Below are 23,325 nucleotides of genomic sequence, written 5' to 3'. Positions count from 1 at the left end.
CAAAAAACTGGCTAAATTTAACTTTTCATTCCACTTCTGATTTATGCGAGAACGCATACTTCCTTATCTTTTTAATAATAGATAAAATTGGTAAAATTTTAAATGTTATTCCACTTCTGAATTATGCGAGAACGCATGTTTCCTTGTTATTTTGGTTTTCCAAAAAACTATTTAACTTATCATTCCACTTCAAAAATAAGTCAAATTTATAATGTTATTCCACTTCTGAATTATGCGAGAACGCATGTTTCCTTGTTGTTTTAGTTGTATAAAATACTCGATATTTTTAAAATGTCATTCCACTTCTGAATTATGCGAAAACGCATGTTTCCTTATTATTTTGGTTTTCCAAAAAACTTGCTAAATTTAACTTGTCATTCCACTTCTGATTTATGCGAGAACGCATACTTCTATAATATATAAAGAAAAATGATAGACGTATGATGGTTGGATCATGAGTGAGGCATGATTGAATATATTTGGAAATTACTTTCCCTTTTATACAAAATATTCTTATTCTACAGATACTTACACTAATACTTACAAGCTAATTGTACATTTTTCCTGTATGCGAAGTAAGCATATTGGAGTGACCTATTGTAGGACTACCCGAGATATAAATAAAACGATGCGTCTTAGTTTACAGTCACAATAATTCTGATTCTTTATTTTCAAATTTAGTATTAAGTTCCCTGCGTAGTAACGACGATACTTATATATATGTATTTCATGCAACAGTTGGTTGCTTGCCAAATCTTCGTTAAGCAGTATACACATATATATTATAATATTACTAGCTCGGTAATACGAAATATTGTGTACATTTATATTTGTATTTGCAAGTGTGTGTTACTTATATTCTTACGGCTAGGAAAAGGGGAAACATTTATGAGTGTACATCGGTGAGCTGCAATTATTCATCTTTTATGGTTATTAGTGGACTAACCAAAAAATGAGTATAAGTGCGTACACAAACAAAGAAAAGCACTTATATCCACTAAAACACATTTACATAGTCATGCTTCCTAAAATGAAAAACCGCTCATAAGCCACGAAGCAGTTCAGTACTCAATTGTCTTATTGAGCAAGAAATTCAACTGTGTTATACGAAAACACTAATTGGAATCAGTAAGACTAATAGTGCAATAAAATGAATATAGTAATATCAGTCTTCTGACGCTAGCAACACAACGATGTACACGAAACTAAACTGAATATAGCGCTAAAGAAAACCCGATAGTAAACGAAGTATACAGTGTATTACACACGAAACCAACATGCTACTGAGTTAAAGCGACTATGATTTCAGTTTATACTCAACAATGTCATATATGTATGGGACATATGTCTTGCGGGGCACTCGTATGTATTTTCTATTTTATGTGCTAGTTACTCATAGTATTTTTCTGTACTTGACTAAGTACACATTTAGACACAATTTTTTGGCGCATGACTTAGTGCACTAATTTTATTAGTACTCAAAGCAGATCTCTGGTGTGACATTTGCGACGACATTTCGGATATACGCGTTTCTTGTGCTTCCATCTTCGATGTAATCTGTGTCGACATTTCTGACATACGCGTTTCTTGTGCTTCCATCTTCGATGTAATCTGTGTCGACATTTCTGACATACGCGTTTCTTGTGCTTCAATCTTTGATGTTATACGTGTCTCTTGAGATTCCATATGTGATGACATTGTCGATGTTTGAGCAGATATTGCAGCCAATATCATGTTCAGGTCTATGTTCGCCATTGTCTGCGGTGTTTCTTCCATTTTTGTTATTTCCTCGCCATTAAGATGAAAGTCATACTCTTCCACATCAATTCCTTCTGATTCCATTGCCTCTCGTAGCCGTGCCTGAAGTTCAAGTTTAACGCCGCTTGTATTCAATCCACGGCTCTCCAACTCCTTCTTTAGTTGCTGGATCTTCAGTTCACTGAACTTTGCCATGTCCTTGTTGTCCTCTGGAATTTATTCAACAATTCCTCTTCTGACACCAATTGTAACGAATTTGCCGCAAATCCTCTTATTTGCAACCCTCTGCTAAGTTCGTATCGCTAAACTGTTGAATAAATAACTCCAATATGTAATAATGCAAAATGGCCTTTATTAAGTACTTCACAATAACACTTATACTTTGCAACGAATAGCTTGCTTAATAACCAAACTGATTGACAGCTCAAATGAAACTCTACTATTCAAAATAATACTGCTATAGCTCGCTAGATAGCGCTTAATCCAAATCTCAAAACAAACTGAATTACTTCTTACTCGCCTGCCCCGCTTTTATAGTTTACGCTGCATACTTCTAGGCTCTTCCACTTCCAGAACTTACCAACTATATTCGTGTGTGCATAGTTCTCATATAGTTTCTACTTGTTTACAATTGTCTACTTATTAGTGCTTCTCAGATGTACATATGTGAGTTTGTAGTTTACAGTCTCCCGCACACACATAAGCGTATAAGTAAATTCATCTGTGTGTGACATATCATCTCTCGCTGCCTTGTATGTAAATGTTGCTCGTCGGAATGTGTACATATGTGTAGACGCAATTATTGATTCGTTTATGTAGATACATAATGATTGAATTATTGATGTGAATTCACGTCACTGCTTAGCATCGGCCTGGAAATGGCAGCACTCCTTAGTTTTGCTAATATTCGTAACAATACATACATAATAAGTTCGGTAATTGTTATGAGCATAGTACAGGTTTACAAGTAGGATATTTAGCAGCACGCACATACACAGCCACGTTCACCTGATAAAATGCTTGTTCTTGTTCGTTTTTTTGTGGATGCTATTTGGCACTGTTGTACTTCTTAGGTCCAAGAAAAGTTTAGTAGCTGCTAACGAAAACTGGGTAAAATTTTTATTGTAAAATTACAAAGAAATGTCCTTACTTACTTTCAAACGAGCACTTAATTACATCTCTCTTTAAAATCCATATGTTTTAGACAATTTTAATTACAAAATTGTGATACTTTATTACCGGGGACGATTGCTAAAACATGACCAAAACCGTTGGGGGAAGTATTAATAGACGCGTTTTGCCTCGCTTCCAATAATTCGAATACTTTTTCGCCTTTGGACTATTGATAACAGGACAAAACGCGTCTTTTCATATCTCTTTCTACTATTTTGGACGGGTTATCACTCGACCTTGGTTTCAAACTGTTTTTCGCGGAAAACTTTTGAACGGGTAGAAAAACTTAGCACCCGTGTTTGTATTCTTAATGCTGGAATAACTACGCGTCCTCAGATACCCCAATTCAAGACTTTTGTATAATTTTCTGTAGAACCCATATAGGTGCACCTCATAAATTCGTTAAAAAAAATTTACCATCACAGCAACCCATATCTGATATTCCGCTCCTTTTTTTGTTTCCCTGCGTCGCTTTCCACAACAGCAACCCCGGTAATTTTGACATTTCGTTCAGTGTCAAACGCATGCTCCACGCAGGTTCCACTGAGTTCCACAATAGTTTGACACTGACCGAAGGAACGATCATGCTATCGTTTTTCTTAAATATATGTTGTGGACCGTCACTTGCGCTTTTATAGACATCCTAGCTTAAAGGCCCCATTACTGATACTTAGCATAGACTTGACTTGGCGTAAACTTGGCAACTTAGCCACCATTATACTCCACTTAGCGCATACAATCTGGCATCATAATCAATAAATGTCAATTTGTATGACAAAATGTCAAAATGAAATGGAAACAAACAAATGGCATCTCAAAATGTAAACGTCACTTAGAACTTACATAGAAAATCAAAATTCAACAGACTTCTAAGTCAAGTTAAGTGTTGCTAAACTTTAAGTAATCAGTAACATGCAATTTTAATTTAACAGAAATGTAAGTGACAGTTCTCAAGCCAAGTCGAGTTTATGCTAAGTATCAGTAATGGGGCCTTAACCCGGCGTACGTTGTAACGCCCGAGATCGAATGAATGTTGCGTTATTTTTTCTGTTTTGTTTGTTGATAGTTTAGTTTATTGTTCTGTAAATTGAATTAAATTTTGTACGCATATTTGGTGAAATTTTCGTTTAAAACATTTTATTATTGCATCTTATTGTAATGCAAGTGGGTGCACAATATTTTTGGTTTTTTCGTTCGGTGCAAAGATAAACGATTTTTTGGTGTTCCAACTCTAGAGCAAGCAACATATAGCTGGCCATGGGAAAATCATGGACTCTCTAAATTTAGTCTTGCAACATTAAGCGATTGTCCTTGTGCTTTGTTGATTGTAATTGCAAAAGCAAGGCGTACAGGAAACTGTAAGCGCTTAAAATTGAATGGCAAATCTGTATGAATCATTGGTATCCCTGGTATGAGCACATCTTCACCTTTGATTTTACCGCTGATGATTGTTGCTTCGATTACATTCGGCATTAATTTCTTAATGCACAGTCTGGTTCCATTGCACAATTTTGGCAATTGTGATTCTTAAAATTGACGGATATATTTGGAAAAACCATTTTTTCCATGTCTTGAATGCACGATTGCATTTCGCAAAAATTTGGTGGGAATCATATCTCATTTGTTGTACGATCGATAAGAATTTTTCCATCACCTATATCCAAAAGTTGCTTAGCAAATGTCTGAGCAGATGCATTTTGAAGTAGATGAACACGCATATTTGTTTACAAACTAATTTTCTTCACGTTTCTCCAAAGTGTTTGTCGGAAATCGCCTGCTAATAAAATGAGAGCCTTTCCCATTGGTTCATTTATTCCTCTTAAATCTCGCAAAGTACGATCAAGAGCTTCGAGAGATTTTTTATGTGCCATGGTGCATTCATCCCAAATTATGAGTTTGCATGTTGTTAATACTGTAGCCATACCTCATCTCTTTCCAATGTTACATGTTGGTTCGTCGATATGATTGATGTTCAAAGGAAGTTTTAAAGCTGAATGTGCTGTTCGTCCACCGTCGAGTAATGTCGCTGCAAGTCCTGATGATGCGACTGCAAGTGCAATTTGATTTTGTTTCCGAATTTTGGCAACTATCAGATTGAGAATAAACGTTTTCCCAGTTCTTCGTGGTGCATCAAGGAAAATAATGCCACCGTCTTCATTTTGAACATACTGCATCACTGTATTGTATGCCATTCTTTGGTCATCTGTTAATAGTGCTGTTTGAGCTTCGACGTAAACTCGTAAGTGATCAACATCGTATTGTCTTTCACGTAGTACGTCTCTATCTTGCACATCCATTATATCACGTAATGGTGAAGATAATCCAAACTGACAAAGTACCTTGCTGTTGATAGATATGCACTTATCCTCAAGCAAAATAAGTGCTTGATTGAAAATGTTTTCTGAAAATTGTACATCGATGTCAGGATTGGTTACACGCGTTTGTCGGAGTATGTCTTCGCTGAGACTTTGTGTTTTTCCCATAGACTTTTTGGGTCGAAGGGTGCGCATGTTGTGAGAATAATTGCAAACAAATTTCGTAATTGCGGAGGAAAACATGTGAGAGCTGCTTCTGTTAGCGTTGTGTCCCAGTGTTGGTCATTTTCAAGTTGACCAAGTTTTAAACATGCTTCTCTATATGTCTCACAAAATACACCATTAACGGTTCTGATTGAATGAAACGATATTGGTCCTCTGACTTCATGACGCAACATTCTTAAATAATAACATTCTACGTTGTTGGGATGAATTGAATACACTCGTCCCAATGCATCAGAAGTGCGAATACCAGGATGCCCAGGTTCGATCGGACCTTGTTTCCTTCTCTGAAACTGATGCATTCCACATAATATTTGGGTACTTCATTGTAAAGCAATGTTTTGGCGAATTTATCAGTTTGACATAAGTGAAAAAAGGCCGTCAGTGTTGTTTTCGGTGGATTTGCAGCCCTTTGCGCTGCATTTTCTTCTGTGAAGTATACTCGTTGACCATTCTCTAAATGAACGCTGAGATGTACAACTGTTGGATAACGATCGTATATATGAAAACTTAGAATCCGCCAGACTGCTTCATTACTGCTAAGGTATGGACCCATTTGAAACTGTGATTTCATCGACGGGTGTGTTTTGATTTGAAACTTCAAATACAGCCATATCACTGCCTTTATTCACATATTTGCATATGTGCTTGATCGATTTCACAGAATTGATTGACTCAACATTGAGCTTTGTACATCTTTGATAACAATGGTGCGTATGGAAACTACCCATCGATTTTCTACTTCAACATCAGCATTATTAACCGTAGATCGGGTCTACAGAAAAGTTCATAATCCTATCTTATGTATCATTTTTGATACATACCGTAATTCCAAGATAACTGAAACAAATATAGCATTATTTTAACGAAATTTGAAAAGAAATACAATATTAAGTTTTATTGAGACATTTAGTGCAAACATTTTCCATATACAATTCTTTACAAGGTTTTTTGCATTTGCAGCAATAGAAAGAAGTCCATTTGTTCTTATTTTTTCCGGAATTATAACACGAGTAACATCTTCCTCTATTCATTTTTAGCGAAATTTTAGTTTTAGTACCTTTTGATGACTCAGGCTCACTATCGTCTGCACTGTTAACAACGTTCATTGAAAAAAGCGCCGAAGAGTTACTATGAGAACGACGCGATCGGTTTTCAACATAAGGCTTGGCTAAGGAAAAAGCTAGATTATGAAGAAAGCACTTTCGCTTTGTATGTTTGCTTGTAGGTTTCCAGTTTGGATCTATTTCATTGTATATAATATATGCGTATAATGCCGAGATGTCGATCATATTGGAGAACACAGCCATACTCCAACGATTGTTTTTACGCTTAGAGCTGTAACAGCTTAACATTTTGTCCACCGTGCCAACCCCTCCTTTCGGTGAGTTATAAAAAGAAATAATTTCCGGCAATTTTTTGGTGGTAGTTTGAATATTGTCGTCGTAATGCATTGTGCTCATAACAATTGCACATTTGTTTTTTTTGGCTTATATATGAAAGAAGAGTAGTATCCGACGTGAACGCAAAAGTTGATTCAAATCTAGGAATATTTTTGCATATATGTAATTTAGGAGGAATGGATCTTTTATTTTTACGCATTGTCTCAACCATTGTCAAATTTCGCTGCAAAAGTTTTTGGCCAAAAGAATGTTTCAGAATTGGAAATACTTTCATTTTCGGATTCGTCGTCTGAGCTATTTTCCATCACTTCATTCACGAGTTCCTCCAGAGTTAAATATTTAGGACGCGAAATTTTTGAAGAAAAATTTACTAATAAACACTTATTTACAGAAAAACCGGCGTTCAATATCAAATTAACGACGCAACTAATATTTTTCATACTTAAAGCCCCTCAAAATTACATATGTATTATAAATGATACATGTATAGAATTATGAAGTACGCAAATTTCTCGCAGCCTACTTGATCAAAAAATTTGAATTCTTGTTTGAAATGCGTGCAACAACGGAAAAAACCAAGTCACAAAAGTTGAGATATGTGTTGCCATCGTGGACGAATTTAATGACTTTTGAAAAATGAAATGTATCATTTTTGATACAAAACTCGATCTACGGTTAATTTTGACAATTGCTATATGTGAAATGTTTAAGCTAAATGGAAAAGAATAGTCGAGTTTGAGCGTCTGACAATAATTGTCTTTATTGAAGAAATTCTTCCTCTTTTTTATACATAATTTCTTAACCTACACATACATAATTATCCTAACACTAACAAACTAAAAATATGTACATTTCTAATACTGGTATGCAAAGTCAGCAGATTACTTCATTGACCTATTTATGGAAACAATTAATAGTTGTGCGTGTAAATATTTTGGTGGTTCATACTGACAAACTAACACTGACAATTAGACATTCCGATCGGCACGTGCATTGACCAGTGTGACTAACACCCCTATTATGAACTCATACAATACACGATAAACGCTTGCAATCTGTTCTACCGTATTATGAAATAAATTCTAGCGTGTGGAACCCGATCGTTAGCGTTTATCGTTTATCGTGGTGCATTGATCAGTGTGACTAATTGAGCAAAACTATGAAAGTGTGAAATGATATGGGTTTCGTATTCGGCATTCAATTGATGTTGACTTTCCGCTGTTTCGGGTCAGTATAATTTATGTGGATCAATATTGTAATATGACTGTGTGTGGCAGGTTCATAAAAAATACATTGGCATAGAAGTTCATAATGCATAATGCCGCGAATGTATTGCATAGGGGGGCAAAATGCATAATGCTACATATGTCCACCATCTTCTGGCTTTCTTCGTCTGTATAGTGGATAGCCATCACCACCAGTTTGCGTTTCTTGAATCATTTCACGTGGATATTTTTTTGTACATTTGCCATCCTGCATGCAAGGTGAATTTCGATTTAATGAGCCGCATGGTCCATGGATCATATTTTTGCTAACAACTTCGAACAGAATTGGATCTTGTGTTCGATCTGATATTTCAGCAGATATAATTACGTCGATTTGGTTTGGATTAGTTCTTTCTTTCAACCAAATCAATATGTGCGCATGTGGAAGACCTCTTTTTTGCGATTCGATGGAATACATCCAGCAGCGCGTTTCACCATAGATGTGTTTTTTGGTGATGAGATCCATCAAAGTAATAAATTTTTGTTTAAATACGCGTTCAGTGAGATCATGACGGTTGGTTGATGTTTGACCAGTGAGGAGTAAGTCAGTTATTTCACTCCATGTTGGATTGCAGGTAAATGTTAGGAACAAATCAGGACGCCCATATTTGCGAACATATGCCATTGCATCTTGGGAATATTTGTGCATATGTCTTGGGCTTCGAGTGTATTTGGCTGGAAGTATAACCATTTCTCCAACATTTGCTGCATTTCCATCATTCGCAATTGCATCACGTAAATGAATATATTCTTCTGCTCGAAGTTTCTTTTGATTTAGACGGATGAAAAGTAGTCTTTCACTTTCGATTTTTCCATACATGTCAACGATGAATTGATGGAAGAGATCACGACATTGGAGAATGTGATTAGTTTGCATTATGTTAAAATGGTAGCCGTCCTGTCCTTGCCAAAATATAATCGGATATTGAAGAGCGTCATAAGATCGGTGCGTTTCACTAACGCTTTGCAAAGTTGCATTTCGTGTACTTTTCACAATATCACGATTATTGAACTCTGTTCCGACCATAACAATCGCAACTTCATTGATGGTTGGAACATTAAAACGTCTTTAGTGTTCACCCGTTGGTATTATATCTGCTCTGATGATGACTTGATAATCATCCGCTGGCGTTCTTTCTAATGCTGTCTGAAATAATCGAACCAATTGGTTGCGTTCATGAAACAGTGTTTGTAGTTCTGCAATAATTTCTCGTTTCGATGCTTGATAAATTGCACATCATTGATCTGCTTTTGTTGTCTCATCACCCATGAAGTATATTTGCAAAAACTGAATCATCATCAGGAAGTGGAAGAAGTGAGCAGATTTGATGGTACACTTGTCCTTGCACTTTAAATAATGGCATGAAACCACTTTGAACAACATTTGTCGCCCCAAATGATGTCATTTGGAAACAGGAATTGTATTTGCGAATGCTATTCAAAAAATGTTATGACAATGTCTTCGTTCCAGAAAGGTAAGCTCGAAGTGGTTCTGGTGGCTCTTCAAGTGGTGGTAAATTCACTTTTCCATTTGAACAACACATGCCAAGCGCTTCCTTCTGAAACTTCAACGCACGGCAATACACGCAAACTTTATCCATTGGACCAATCATACCATTTCGATGAGTACTATAGTCACAGTCTTTATTGTAATTGAACGCTTCCAATTTTAAATCTGAACGTAATATTGCTTGAGCATGTTGTAGGCGATCATTCTGAAGACGTATTTCACGTTGCTCATTTGTTTCATTTGCTCTGGCAGTTGAAGTTCTGATTCGGCTTATTTCATTTCGAATAGAGCGTTGTTATGGCCGGACGGGACCTACATGATGCTCTGGCAGTTAAAGTTGCGATTATGTTAGGTTCATTTCGAATAGAGCGTTGTTGTGGCGTCTCTGTCGCTCTGGAAGTTAAAGTTGCGATTCGATTAGTTTCATTTCGATCAGAACGTTGTTGCGGTGTTTCTGTTGCCGTGCGACTTGCGACTTTAGCTGCTCTTCTTGTCGATCTTCCAAGAGATGATTTTTTTGGTGGCACTTTGTTCGAGGTTGGTGCCTGGAAACTGCTTCACAAATAAATAAAAAATAAATAAATGTAAGGCGCGATAACTTCCGAAGAGATCTAAGGCCGAGCTTCTCTTCCAATTTGCGTCGTGCTCCCCTTGATTTTCCCTACAAATTGGCCGGACGGGACCTACATGTTTTATGCCGACTCCGAACGGCATCTGCAAGGCAGATAAGTTTTCACTGAGAGCTTTTCACGGCAGAAATACACCCGGAGCGCTTGCCAAACACTGCCGAGGGGCGACTCCGCTTAGAAAATTTTTCTTCTAATTGAAAAATCTTATTTCTAAAATTTTGATGTTGTATTGCCCGTGGTGTGAACCCAGGGCATATGGTGTGGTAGGCGGAGCACGCTACCATCACACCACGGTGGCCGCCACTTCACAAATAAAACACTTTATTTAGGTTAAACACTTAATTTAGGTTAAACACTTTATTTATTAACCAATTGTTCACTCTTATAATTCTAGTCGATGTTCTACGAAAACTACCTCTCTTAAGTACTCTTTTAGCGACGAACTGTTCAAGTTTGTTGAGCTAACGATGTGTTTAGTCAACCACAGCAGCATTGTATTATGATTGAATTTTTCAGGCAGTCAACTATATGTGTGTTTGTATGCCAATATTTTTGAATGCCGGTGTACAGCCACTGCTGTATGAACATATAACTTACAGTTCTCGAAAGGGGAACTGTTAAAAAATTAAAGTTGCGGTGAACTCACTGTTCACCGACCAAAGGAAATACACAAATTTAGTTAAGTTGATACTGAGCTAGATTTATTGTGCACTCGTTGCACTCACTAATACGACTGATCTAAAACATATTCTTTTGTTACCAACTAACTTTTAAGTCTAACTTACTTATGCCTACGTTGCAGATCCCACCACCAGCCGACATTTCATAATCGATGAGTTGAGTGTAGAGGCCAATGCTGCTTATGCTGCACTTCTCACGCCTTATTGGTTGTATTGTGTTACCGATCGCTTGCGCGTGTACTGAGTCAGCGAAAGTGCTATTTGGGGCAATGAAGAAGTCACATGCACGGCAACGTGAGTAAAGGGTGCGCCATTAGTTAGTATTGGGATTACAGATGTGATAACTTAACTTTTTGCATTCCATTGAAATGCATGAATATTTATGTACGCAATGCATTCAAATGAAATTAAAATGCAGGCATACATACTGCTGTGTTAACTTGCATACCGTTTTCTGAATTGCGAGTGCCTTGATTCATGTCGAATTAATTGCAAATTTATTGAATGGTGTAACATAAATAGAAGTCAAATAAGAATTACCTGAAAACACTACACATTTATAGCAGATTCTTATTTTAATTGAGAAAAAAAATCAAACGACAAAATCTTGTTAGTGTAACGCCATCTGTTGGAAACAGAACGCAATTTTGTACATATATCATACGGTTTTTCTGTAAAGTGGTATAACTCAGTTCTATTGTAATTTTGAAAAATTGTTTGCAATTTGGCTTTGAAAAAAAGATATTTTCAAAAGTCCGGAGAAAAAAATATCGAAGTTTAAAAAAACTGGAATTGAAAAAAAATTTTTTATTTAAAATTATTAATTCTGAAATATGAAAAACCTTCGTCTTCATCGAAGGAACCTATAACCAAAATTTGGTGATGATTGAAGTGTGGGAAATACGCTTCCATAGGAAGCACACACACAGAATTTGATTTTTATATATATATAGATACATAGATAGATGTAGATAGACTGAAGTTAACAAAATTTTTTAACAGCGGCAGATTACTAAACGTCCAAAAGGAATAACAGCCAAACTCAACAATGCAGTCAAACTTTAGATGTCAAAATAACCTAAGTTTGTACAGCTGCCATAGTTCTGAAAAATCCCATTTGTAGGGAAGGTGACACGTCCCTTTTTTCCCAATTCCACATTTTACTGGAGGTGCTAGGACTTAACATCATATAGCTCCTTACCAATTTTCATTATCCTAGCTTTACTACATCCAGAGATATACAGTATGATATATTCCATTTGTATGGGAGGTGCCACGCCCCCTTTTTCCCAATTCCACATTTTCTTGGTGGTGTTAGGGATTGATCTCATATAACTCCTTACTGAATTTCAATGTTCTAGCATGTATACCTTCAGAGTTATGCAGTTCCAACGATTCCATTTGTATGGGAAGTGCCACGCCCCTTTTATATATCGAAATTATTTTTAGCCTAAAACCTTCCTGTTGATCGAAGGAACCTATAGCCAAAATTTGGTGATGATTGAAGAGTGGGAAATACGTTTCCATAGCGAATACACACACACAGAATTTGATTTTTATATATATAGATATGGTCTTAAATGTTGGAATTGGTGTGTAGGTATACATGTTCATAACTGTAATTATATTTACATACTAAGGCGAGTATGAACTTACGCACATAGAAACGGCACACGCCCAATTGGCTGATGCAATAATCCATGACGCCAACATATGTATTTACAAAGTACAGCTGACCAAAATACAGTACACACCGGTATGCGCTGCCATACAACGGACAATGCTATACTATTTTAGATATATGAGTACATATTTATGTATACTGTATACACTTCCTTATCTTTTTAATAATCGAAAAAATTGGTAAAATTTATAATGTTATTCCACTTCTGAATTATGCGAGAACGCATTGTAAAGTTCAAAATAAATTAAAATGAAACGCCGATGTTTAGTGTTTGAACATTATTGATTTTATTGGAGAAATGCATTTCCTTTTATACAAAATTTCTTAACTTACATAAACATAGTTACTCTAACACTTACAAATTAAAGTATCTACATTCCTAATGCCTGTATGCCAAATCAGCATATTATTACTTTGACCTAATTATAGTTATAGTGTAATAAAAATATTTTGGCAGTCACATTGACAAACCGACAATGTCGATCAGTCACGCTGATCGATAAGTGTGTTAGTCAATGTGACGCGTTAACAATTAGGATTGACAAATGTAAACAGATATATACTTCCTTATCGTTTTAATTATCGATAAAATTGGTCAAATTTATAATGTTATTCCACTTCTGAATTATGCGATAACGCACGCGTCCTCGTTATTTAGGTTTTGTAGAATTATCTTAAAAGTTTCCATATTAAAATAAAGACGCCGACACAGAAATTTTTATTTGCCTATTCAATTTTTATTTTGCTTTTCATTCATGACCCGTCACCGTTCAAAAAAAACCGAAAATGCCATAACCGAAATACAGTTTTCCAAAAAACTGGCTAAGTTTAACTTTTCATTCCACTTTTGATTTATGCGAGAACGCATGTAAAGTATAAAAATACGGTTTGGTTTGGTGCTGTTTAAAACACTATTAATCACCCCTATTCTGCATTTCGATTACGTTCCCGTTCTACGCTTCGCTTTAATCGAAGTTTGGTATTCTGCATTACGACGGAATCGTAACGAGAAGAGGAAGAGCAAATGATTTTTCGAAATCAGCTGTTTGTACGGAATGTGTGAACATTGGAACAAAATAAATTAAAGAAAATTTTTAAAAAACACTGAAACACGTTTATCTTTTATTATCCACGCCATTTTGTATAAAAAAAAAAGCAATAGAATATATTGCGGCAGTGTTATATTTTTTTGAGTGAAGTGCTTTCATAATTGTATGTGTGTTTTTGTCGTTCTTTTGGCCAAATCTCGCCGTGGCCACCAAGTTTTGTTAAAACGGATTTCTACACGAATATAGTTGAGATTTTCTGAATTTTATGGATGCTAATTTCATTGCACTGGCCTAAAATACTTTATGAAGATTTATTTATTCTTTCCGCATGGATTGTTTACGTTTTCGCTTCACGTTCCTCTACTCTGGCAGCTTGCTTTGGCATATAACTGGACCCAACGAACAGACACAAATTATAGCTGTCTATTATAATGGAATCAATATCCGCGGCATTATTTGTATAGTTGGAAAGTAACGCATACGAAAATGGCCAGGCGAGAATGGAAAGTCAAATGTTGCGAGATTTTTGTAATCCATTTGAGATGAGTGACGAATTGTAAGAAATTCAACTTAAAAGTGGTAAAGTTTAATGACTTATTTTCTTATTTAGGTTCACAAAAACTTTCTGTTTAATAAGGATGCTTTCAAGTATGTGTTAAGATACTTTTGCGGGGCAAATACGTCCAAGGACTTCGACATAGACATGTTGTTTTTGACCCGGAAACATATAAAAAACAATCATCATGAAGCCTTTTATGTTTCTTAACAAGTTTTACTTACATTTTTGTTAAAATTCTGTTATAAATTAATAAAAAAAATAAAAGGAAAATATTTTTCCGCCAACTAATTTGCAACTTAGAAAAACGGAACTACGATCGAAATGCAGAATACACAAAATCGAACGATTCGAAGTTGGATCGAAAGAGATTGGAACACAGAATACCAAAATTGCCAAATCGAAAAAATTCCAATCCAAGTCGAAATGCAGAATAGGACTGAATATTGATTCTTTATTCATATTTTCGTTCTTATTTATACACATTTGATCAAAACAAATCTGATTTACTACAATATTAAGGCAGATACATTTTCATACGTATATACATATGCATGTGCTTAAAAATGGTTATATATGTGCGCACATACATATGTACATTATGGCTTAGCGTAACCAAAATATACATATATTGACGGTGAGAAACACAATATTTGAATATAATTTTTTTATGGTATAAATTGATCAAGTTTAATGTACTTTTGGCAGGTGCCAGTATGTATGATTGTAGAAATGTGTCAATTTCAGACACTACAATGCGAAAACGCATACTTACTTATATTTTTTTAATAATGAAAAAACGTGTCAAATTTAAAATATCATTTCATTATCTGAATTTTGCGAGAACGCATATTTCCTTTACTTTTTTAATAATCCAAATTTTTTTTAAATTTAAATTGTTATTCCACTTCTGATTTATGCGAAAACGCATTAGTTACACAGTCCGCTTGGGCACACTTGTTGTACTTAGGCCCGATTTTTCAGTGCGAATTTTAACTTCAGTTAAAGTTCACTACGGTTTAACGTTTCCACTTTGGTCGATAAGATCAAATTTTGCTGTGAACTGCAGTTTATGCGGCCACAGTGGCGTAATGTTGATTGATACCGCGATATTTAAGTAACGACGTGATCCGTTATTGGGGCAACTCAGTCACACCGATTTTTATCCGGGACTATGATTCAGAGGAAGTACCACGAAAATTAGAATAACTTTTTTTATATTCGCCTGCTGGTTATGTTGGGGAATAAGAAGCACTAGATGTCGCAGTAAAATCCTACAGAACAGGCTCTGCAAACGTCCTCACTAACAGCAGATATGTACATAACATTACTGTTACTGCTACCATTGATTTAACGATTTTAGCTAAACTACTTAGCTATCCCGTCACGTAGCACAATTTGCTCTAATCTTAGCCTTGAGCTAAACGGTACCACCTGAAAGCGTGGATAACACGACGAGGGATCGTTGGCACGAAACCAAAAGTTTACGCGATCTTTAACCTCATTTGTCACCGAGCCTGTCCAATGTACGGGTAAAACGTACTTCCATACATAGTTATCGACTTTAGTGAGATTCATGCGATAAATAAACGTGCAACCTAAGAAGCCCGTGGAACTAGCACTTCGCAATGTACTGTTTCCAATAAAGGTTGCGTTCGATAATCCGGGGTTTGGTAAATACTGCACCTCAAGATAGGGCAATTGACCTTGAGAGCCCATAGAACTGATTGGAAGCGTCTTGGTTTGTAACTGTTGTATAGACATCATCTTTTGGTGCACAGCATTCATCAAACCCGGATGAAAAGGAATATCTCTATTGGCGAAGTCATGATTGTCCAACGCATAATCAGCGTTTGCTAAAAAGTTTGTCTGCTCATTTGACAAACGTATACTTGGCGTATAACCAAGACAATTGATGTTAATAACATGTTCGTTCCAACGAAGTGCAGTGGGTAAATCCCAATTAGCTGTAACTTCAGTAGAACGACCAAGGTCTTGGAATATTCTCTGAGCAAAGACGCCTAGGCATGGATAGTGCATATATCTACCAACGTTCTCTTTAATGGCCCCGAAATAACCTGGGATAACAATCTCCCGTCCTGAAACCTACAGAGTACCAGATACCAACGAGGGTTTAACGAACTCAAATAAGAGCTCACGACCGCCCGGAACTGTAGTATTGCCGAAGCCAGCTAAATACATAGCGAAGCTCTTCGGAACAGTGTAACCACCCGTGGTGATGCCTATCTGTAGTATCGCGTTTAAGAACTCCTGCTCGTGGTAGGAAACGGCGAACCCGTTTTGGTGATGGATATGTAGTAGACGTGCGTATAATATACTGGCCAAATAGAAATTTAAAGCGCATTTCGGCACAACTTTGCCAAAACTCGGGCTAAGCGCATTTAGACGGTTGTGCACCTCCGAGGCTATCAAAGGAAAACCCTGGCATGTGCTCAAAATTTTCTGTCTATCGGCTACCTCCCTAAACTCATCGCTAGGCGCTGGAAAATACGAGTCCTCATACAAGGGATCGTTCTTTTCAACGCTCGGCGTCTTTGAGAGGTATTTCCCTGGCTGAGGGAAACTAGAGTCTACCGCCGGCAAGTTGGGTTTGACATTTGTCTTTGGCACCCCGCCGCCGCGACCTCCTCGACCGCGTCTTCCCCATGAGCGGGTGTTATTTCGGTTTTGAGAAGTGGAGGGAGTGGCACTCTTTTTCTTTTTAGTTACACAGTCCGCTTGGGCACACTTGTTGTACTTAGGCCCGATTTTTCAGTGCGAATTTTAACTTCAGTTAAAGTTCACTACGGTTTAACGTTTCCACTTTGGTCGATAACATCAAATTTTGCTGTGAACTGCAGTTTATGCAGCCACAGTGGCGTAATGTTGATTGATACCGCGATATTTAAGTAACGACGTGATCCGTTATTGGGGCAACTCAGTCACACCGATTTTTATCCGGGACTATGATTCAGAGGAAGTACCACGAAAATTAGAATAACTTTTTTTATATTCGCCTGCTGGTTATGTTGGGGAATAAGAAGCACTAGATGTCGCAGTAAAATCCTACAGAACAGGCTCTGCAAACGTCCTAACTAACAGCAGATATGTACATAACATTACTGTTACTGCTAGCATTGATTTAACGATTTTAGCTAAACTACTTAGCTATCCCGTCACGCAGCACAATTTGCTCTAATCTTAGCCTTGAGCTAAACGGTACCACCTGAAAGCGTGGATAACACGACGAGGGATCGTTGGCACGAAACCAAAAGTTTACGCGATCTTTAACCTCATTTGTCACCGAGCCTGTCCAATGTACGGGTAAAACGTACTTCCATACATAGTTATCGGCTTTAGTGAGATTCATGCGATAAATAAACGTGCAACCTAAGAAGCCCGTGGAACTAGCACTTCGCAATGTACTGTTTCCAATAAAGGTTGCGTTCGATAATCCGGGGTTTGGTAAATACTGCACCTCAAGATAGGGCAATTGACCTTGAGAACCCATAGAACTGATTGGAAGCGTCTTGGTTTGTAACTGTTGTATAGACATCAGCTTTTGGTGCACAGCATTCATCAAACCCGGATGAAAAGGAATCTCTCTATTGGCGAAGTCATGATTGTCCAACGCATAATCAGCGTTTGCTAAAAAGTTTGTCTGCTCATTTGACAAACGTACACTTGGCGTATAACCAAGACAATTGATGTTAATAACATGTTCGTTCCAACGAAGTGCAGTGGGTAAATCCCAATTAGCTGTAACTTCAGTAGAACGACCAAGGTCTTGGAATATTCTCTGAGCAAAGACGCCTAGGCATGGATAGTGCATACATCTACCAACGTTCTCTTTAATGGCCCCGAAATAACCTGGGATAATAATCTCCCGTCCTGAAACGTACAGAGTACCAGATACCAACGAGGGTTTAACGAACTCAAATAAGAGCTCACGACCGCCCGGAACTGTAGTATTGCCGAAGCCAGCTAAATACATAGCGAAGCTCTTCGGAACAGTGTAACCACCCGTGGTGATGCCTATCTGTAGTATCGCGTTTAAGAACTCCTGCTCGTGGTAGGAAACGGCGAACCCGTTTTGGTGATGGATATGTAGTAGACGTGCGTATAATATACTGGCCAAATAGAAATTTAAAGCGCATTTCGGCACAACTTTGCCAAAAGTCGGGCTAAGCGCATTTAGACGGTTGTGCACCTCCGAGGCTATGAAAGGAAAACCCTGGCATGTGCTCAAAATTTTCTGTCTATCGGCTACCTCCCTAAACTCATCGCTAGGCGCTGGAAAATACGAGTCCTCATACAAGGGATCGTTCTTTTCAACGCTCGGCGTCTTTGAGAGGTATTTCCCTGGCTGAGGGAAACTAGAGTCTACCGCCGGCAAGTTGGGTTTGACATTTGTCTTTGGCACCCCGTCGCCGCGACCTCCTCGACCGCGTCTTCCCCATGAGCGGGTGTTATTTCGGTTTTGAGAAGTGGAGGGAGTGTGAAATGTTAAGAAGGAAAAGATGTTTAGTGTTCAATGTTCCAACATTAAATCTTCGTTTTATTAAATAAATTCTTGTCTTTTATAGTAATTTACTTAACCTATACATTCATAAATATCTTAATACTAATAACTAAAAATAAGTACATAGGAAATGGGTTATGCATACATGTACGTTTGTATACAGTCTTTGTATACATGTAGTTTTGTATGCATAACTCCATACATGTAGTTTTGTACATTTAGCAGCGTCAGCAGATCAATTTGAGTGTTTTAATATTTTCCCACCATGGGTTGTATGTTTGTATGTATAGTTTATGAGCTGTGAATGGATATGGGTCTCATATTCGGCATTCCATTGATGTTGGCTAGCCGTCTGGGTTAGTTCAATAATTTATGTTGGAAAATATTGTAATATGATTATTACTAAAATATATTTGGAGTTTGTTATGCGTAATGTCGCGAATATGTTACAGTGAGTGTGACGTATAATGATACAATACAGTGGGTGTGACGTATAATGCTACACCAATCCACCTTAGAAAAAGAGTGTTATACATTTGTTGTGTGAACAAATTGTATAAGACTCTTTGTCGTATTGCTTTTTGTTTTTGATTTGCTGACCTTGATATGTTTATTACTTCTATATTTATTGTTTACATTATTATTATCTTAAAAAGAAAAAGTTTTTTTTTTTTTGTTTAATGATTATTCTTATTTTATTTATTTTATTTATTGTATACATTTTTATAGGCGGATTTTAAATGTGTGCACCCAATTAAAATCCGCTTGTCGGTATCTATTCCCTAATGTTTATGTATTTATAATAATTTATGTAAATATGGAATTGAGAAAGAAAAAAAATCCTTTTTTTTTTCGATTTTTTTTTCTTTAGATATTTAATGTGCGATGAGTAACGTGGAATGCTTATTTCATATGCCTATTCTTATGGATTATTAATTCCATATCTTTATTGTTCCTATCATTATGTAGTAAATTATGCAAACTATTTTCCTATTCTATCTATTGGGGTTAAAGTGAAGTATTTTCCTAATATGTAAAAATATGACCTTAGACCTAGGCAATAAATGATTGTATTTATTTTATTTTATTAAACTAATTCTGTTTATTATTCAAGGAAAAAGATTTTTTTTTTCACTTGGCTTTTTTTTTTTCTTTTTTCATTCATAATAAGGTAAATCTGTAATAAACTGTATACAATAGAGGGGTTGCTGATGGAAGAGCGGGGTAGCTATGTATTGATAGTAGTTCTGTTAATGGATGAGTGGAAGGTACAGTGGGTGCAAAGAAGAATGTTTCGTATATTTTAAATGTTATTTTTTATATTTTCGATAATTTCCCTATTTTCCAGCAACATTTTTGATCTTATGAGTCATGCGATTTCTGCGGCGGCCACCAAGACAGAATCGTCATGACTTTTATGAAGAATTATTTTTATTTTTATACCGGGATTGTCACAGGCACAACCTCTTTGGTTAGTGCAATTATTTGATCTTAGAGAACTTGGGTACCAATTATTATTTTATAAATTCGCCTACTGCAGTAAATATTCAATTATTTTCACCAATTTGTCCCTCAGGACAACTGTGTTTTCCTTATAAATGTCAAGTCCTGGATTGCCGGCATTTCTTTTATGCCTGGTCGAATATTGTCCTAAGTCAATAACTTCCTCAACAATCTGGTTGCTTGAAAATTTTTCTACACTACCATTTTTCTATCCTAAGATGAAAACGAGTGCGACTAGTCTTTTCTTGCAAATTTATATAGCGCTTTATTATATATATATGTTCTCTTTGTGACTTTTTCTTCATTCTTGTTGTTATGAGCTGGTTGTAAAATATTAGTATTATTTATTTTTTTTTTTTCGTTAGGTCTTGCTTACTTCCACTGTCCTAGAATTTCCTATTCCTTCCTGGCCATCTTTGTCAGGGGCAATCGAAGGAATTATGCGAATTTTGGATTTGCTGTTCGCATTAGGCAGAGCTACCTTTACTGTCGATTGTGACATTTTGAGACTTACTATTTGAGATTTTACTTCAATTATTTATTGCTCTTCTCAGCTTTGAGTTTGGAAATTTGGGTAGAAGGGGAAGAAAAAAAAATTTTATACGCGTTGTTGCACGTTATTAGTTTGCCTATATTTGATTTTCATGAATTTTTAAGAATAGCGGCTATCGCTATTATTAATAGCCCTATCGTGCATATTAAAGCACCTAGCCAAATGTCTGTAGTTTTTGTGTCCACTTGGGCTTGTGGCTCATATTTTACCAATTTATTGTCAACTATTTCCTCTTCAGAGGTTTCTTTGCCGAATTCATAGCCAGCTATGGCTATCATAATGCCTTGGGCTATTTTTGTCCACCAAGACATTTTGGCTATTTTCCTGCTTCTATGAGTAATGAACTAAATTTTAGTTTTTAATAAAATTTTTGATTTTATTCTTTATCCTATGCATTCCATTTTACTTTTATTATTTTTCCTTATTTAGTTGACATAAAAGTTTAAGAAAGATTTCGTTGGAAAAATTTGTTTAATTTTAGCATTTTAATGTAAAAATTTTTTTTTCATTTTACACGATATTTTAAAAATAATTTTTTATGCTATTTTTCTGTATTTTCCTTACCAACTTCGTATCCTGCGATACCTATTAGTATAGTTTTCCACCATGCCATTTTTGAAAAATTTTTCTAAGAAAATTTGTATTTATTTATTTATTCATTTATTTGTCAACCAGTATATAATTTAGTATTAGATTTTAATTCTAAAAAAAAATTATTTTTCATTTGGGAAGACCGTTCTTATCATCCTAGCTATTTCTTCCTCTGTTGTTGTAGGGTTTTTTACATCTTCTACTGTAGGTTCCCTTTTCATGCCTATTTTCTTCCAAAATGGTTTTAACCATAGGAGCTGTTTTTCATAATCTACCTCTGTTTTATTTCTAATATCTTTATCTTCCCATGTACTGGGGTGTTCCCTGTGATTAGACGACATTCCAATTTACTCAAAAATTTTATTTTTTTTCTTTCTCAATTCTCTAATCTTGTTTTTTAATTTTAATCTATCTATAATTTTTTTTTTTCTTTTTGTTTTTTTTTCAACAAACAAAATTTTTGCTGAACGTTTAATACAAAAAAATATTATATTTTTTTTTTTTCAACTAATTTTCTTTCATATTATTTATTTTGTTTCCTACTTAGAGAGACAACAAAAAAAAAATCCTAAGCAAAAACTTTCGTTTTTGCTCATTGTTTAGCGTCCATAAAGGCCGCCCAATTTGTTTTCTAAATTTTATACCTATTTATAATATAAGCTGCCAGTTTTTGTTCATATAACCGATGCTCCGTTGACTGTTAATGTATCGTCTCTCGATGTAGCTATGTTTCTCCTGTCCTGGTTTATTCCACTTCTTATGCGATGATTTTAGCCATGTAACTTCTGTCTAGTTTATTCCACTTCTTATGCATTCGCTGCCATGCGTGCCTTTTGGATCCGAAGTGTATATTCCACTCGATTATGCATTCGCTGCCATGCGCCCGTTGTTATAAACTTTTTGTAAAATGGGATCATTTGCCTCCTTTCAAATAAACTTCTTGTGAAATGGGATCACTTGCATCCTTGCAAACAAACTTCTTGTGAAATGGGGTCACTTGCATTCTTGCCACAATTAAATAGTTGTTTTCGAAAAAATTCATTTGAATCCTTTTTGGGATTTTGATAATTACTTTTAATTATTTTAGCCTTTCAGATCTTTAGCAGGATCTGGCAGGCTCTTCCTTCAAGATGATCGCCTTTAGCAATTTTCCGCTTATTCAGCAAATTTTATGCTTAAAGGTTGAACTGGCAGGATCTTTTCCAGTCAGATCGTTTTAGCAGTTGTGCTGATGTTTGATCTGAGCTGGCAGGATCGGCATGAAGTGTTATGTTTACAGGCGAATCCTGCTTTGTTTATTATTACTAACAGGCTCTTCTGACCAGCTAGATCTTTTTAGCAGTTTTGCTTATTATTGATCTATTGGACTATGATTCAGAGGAAGTACCACGAAAATTAGAATAACTTTTTTTATATTCGCCTGCTGGTTATGTTGGGGAATAAGAAGCACTAGATGTCGCAGTAAAATCCTACAGAACAGGCTCTGCAAACGTCCTCACTAACAGCAGATATGTACATAACATTACTGTTACTGCTACCATTGATTTAACGATTTTAGCTAAACTACTTAGCTATCCCGTCACGTAGCACAATTTGCTCTAATCTTAGCCTTGAGCTAAACGGTACCACCTGAAAGCGTGGATAACACGACGAGGGATCGTTGGCACGAAACCAAAAGTTTACGCGATCTTTAACCTCATTTGTCACCGAGCCTGTCCAATGTACGGGTAAAACGTACTTCCATACATAGTTATCGGCTTTAGTGAGATTCATGCGATAAATAAACGTGCAACCTAAGAAGCCCGTGGAACTAGCACTTCGCAATGTACTGTTTCCAATAAAGGTTGCGTTCGATAATCCGGGGTTTGGTAAATACTGCACCTCAAGATAGGGCAATTGACCTTGAGAACCC

General features: G+C 36.2%; 1 protein-coding gene across 3 annotated transcripts in view; it reads left to right on the top strand.

Moving 5' to 3' along the window:
* The window catches only part of LOC137251472 (poly(A) RNA polymerase gld-2 homolog B-like), a 240,543-nt gene that overhangs the window by 138,072 nt on the left and 79,146 nt on the right, over nt 1-23,325 (top strand). The gene's annotated exons all lie outside the window — the stretch shown is intronic.

Source organism: Eurosta solidaginis, chromosome 4 (genome assembly GCF_040869045.1).
Source record: "Eurosta solidaginis isolate ZX-2024a chromosome 4, ASM4086904v1, whole genome shotgun sequence".
NCBI classification, from domain to species: Eukaryota; Metazoa; Arthropoda; class Insecta; order Diptera; family Tephritidae; genus Eurosta; species Eurosta solidaginis.
The sequence above is the reverse complement of the archived record's forward strand: the minus strand, read 5'-3'. Positions and strand labels throughout refer to the sequence as shown.